At 37.0% G+C, this 2,576-nt stretch overlaps 1 pseudogene; it reads left to right on the forward strand.

Annotated features, from left to right (window-relative positions):
- The first annotated feature begins 1,643 nt into the window (after nt 1-1,643).
- On the forward strand, nt 1,644-2,055 carry LOC103602170 (annotated as a pseudogene).
- The last annotated feature ends 521 nt before the right edge of the window (nt 2,056-2,576 follow it).

Here is a 2,576-nt window from a genome sequence, read left to right on the forward strand (position 1 = left end):
TAACAGTAATAAAAGATTTGTAAACCAAAACATTACTCATAATCCCCTCATCTGAACTTGCCCTTTTTATTTTCTACTCTTTGCCTTTATTTCATATACAGATATAACAGTGCACATGTTAAGTGTTTGTAGCATTGAATTTTAATGATGTACTTTGGGAAAAAATAGTCTCCATATATTTTTTCTAATGCTATATTTATAATTCTGGTCCAGTATCTTATGATCGTTTACCTAGAATTAAAATGATTGGCAGCTTTATAGATTTCTTGTTCTAAACAAAAGGTATATAGTTAAAATGTTGAATAAATAGTTGCAAATAATTAACATCACTAGAAGATGTATATGGTATCTTTATATAGGTGTTTTTCTTTCCAATCAGAAAAGACATAAGGAGAATTTTGCTTCAGAATATTATATTTGATTCTGCTTGCCTATAAAAGCTTGCTTTCAGCTTGGATAGATTAGTTTCTGCTCTTCTTTATTTGAAATTCATTTACCAAATTCCAAATATAGTTCCCTTCCCAGAACAATGCCTATGTGTCATGTGATCTTTAATAATACTAGACTCTGATGACTTGGAATCCTTTGATGATATTTCTATTGTTACTGATAAACTTTTGGAAAAGACAAATGATTAGATTCATACTAATGTCACACTATAGGCATCTTAATCAAATCCATGACAATATAAGAGGAAGCCAAATTTTAATTGAAGATTGCCCTTAAAAATGGAAGAAATCAAAGATTGTTGGTAGCTAGATAATATTAAATAGGTGAAAATAGGAAATGAAAACATCTTCTTTGAAATAGAAAGTTTCAGGCATTAATGAACTGGAAGAGAGTTTTCTCTGAAAATGGTACTAATAATTCTTTTTTTTTTTTTTTNTAGCCCATGGGCTATTTAGAAGGGTATTGGTTAATTTCCGAATGTGGGGATTTTTCAGTTATCTTTTTGGTATTAATTATTGGCTTAATTGCAGTGTGGTTAGTCAAGACATAATCTGTATTATTTAAATCTTTTGAAATTTGTTGAAACTTGGTGAAACTTGATTTTTGGCTCAGATTTTGGACAATTTGGTAAATGTTCTGTAGTATTTGACAAGAATGTGTATTTGACACTAGCTGGGTGCACTGTTCTGTATCTGTCTGTTAGATAGTTTGTTAGTCTTGTTTAGAACTATATCCTTACTGATGTTATATTTGCATTTTCTATCAGTTACTCAGAAGGATGTGTTAAAATATTCAACCATGATGTGCATTTCGCTATTTCTGTTTTTATTTCTGCTAGTTTTTTTTGCCTTATATATTTTGAGGTAATATTCTTAGATTCATATAAATTTAGAATTATTATATTTTCCCTTTAGATTTACATTTTCATCCCATAAAGTATCCCTCTTTATTTCTAATAATGCTTCTTGCTTTAAAGTCTGCTTTGGCGGGGTCGGTGGCCTCTGAGGGGCGAGGATGCGTGGGCCGTGGGGTGACCTGCTTGGCCTTGCCCAGACCTGGGCTGTGGGGACCTAGCCGGACTCTCTGCACCCAGGAGCGCCCCAATGGTGGCTGCGTGAGGCCAAGCCCCGGAGGGAGGACTTGGCTTGGGCTTGTCCCATTATGTTCTGAGCCTCCTTGTCGCCTCCATGTAGATGGCTCCTACAAAGAAGGGTGGTGAGAAGAAGGACCATTCTGCCATCAGAGAGGTTGGTGACCCAAGAATACGCCATCAACATTCACATGCATATCCATGGGGTGGGTTTCAAGAAGCGTGCCCCTCGGGCACTCAAAGAGATCTGGAAATTTGCCATGAAGGAGATGGGGACTCCAGAGGTGCACATGGATACCACGTTCTACAAAGCTGTCTGGGCCAAAGGAATAAGGAATGTCACATACCATATCCATGTGTGATTGTCCAGAAAACGTAATGAGGATGAAGATTCACCAAACAAGCTCTGTACTTTGGTTACCTATGTGCCTGCTAATACTTTCAAAAGTAAGTTTTACTCCCTCCCTCAAAGCTGTTTAAATTACATCAGAAAAACATCCTTAGTCCTTTTATAACCTGAATTCATCTGCTCAGCAGATATTTATTATGCACCTATATGCCTGGTAACCTTCCAATGGGGATATGAGTAATGGGTATAATCATTATACCTTTTTAAAAAATTTAATTTGATTTATTTCGGTGGCTGGCTGGTATGGAGATCCAAACCCTTGACCTTGGTGTTACCAGCACTACACTCTCCCAAGTGAGCTAACCAACCAGCCCCTCATTATACCTTTTTAAAAATTGTGTCTTGGCATGAGAAAATGCAAAAGAACACAAAACTGGTCCATATCTGGTTTGTAAAAAGGTCATGGAAAATTCAGTGCTACTACTTGCCCAGACCCTTCTAGAAAGTTTTTGGAGGGTTCAAACAGGAAATGTGATGTGTGGGGAGGGAAGCTGACTGTCACTTCTGCAGATCTGCAATGTGGATCAGAACTAACTGCTGACTGTCAAAAAGTTATAAAACTGCAACAACAACAAAAAAAAAAACAAGCGCAGCTCCGAGGTTTGCGATCCGTTGCCGGTCCTGGTC

Source organism: Galeopterus variegatus, unplaced genomic scaffold (genome assembly GCF_000696425.1).
Source record: "Galeopterus variegatus unplaced genomic scaffold, G_variegatus-3.0.2 Scaffold4034, whole genome shotgun sequence".
NCBI classification, from domain to species: domain Eukaryota; kingdom Metazoa; phylum Chordata; class Mammalia; order Dermoptera; family Cynocephalidae; genus Galeopterus; species Galeopterus variegatus.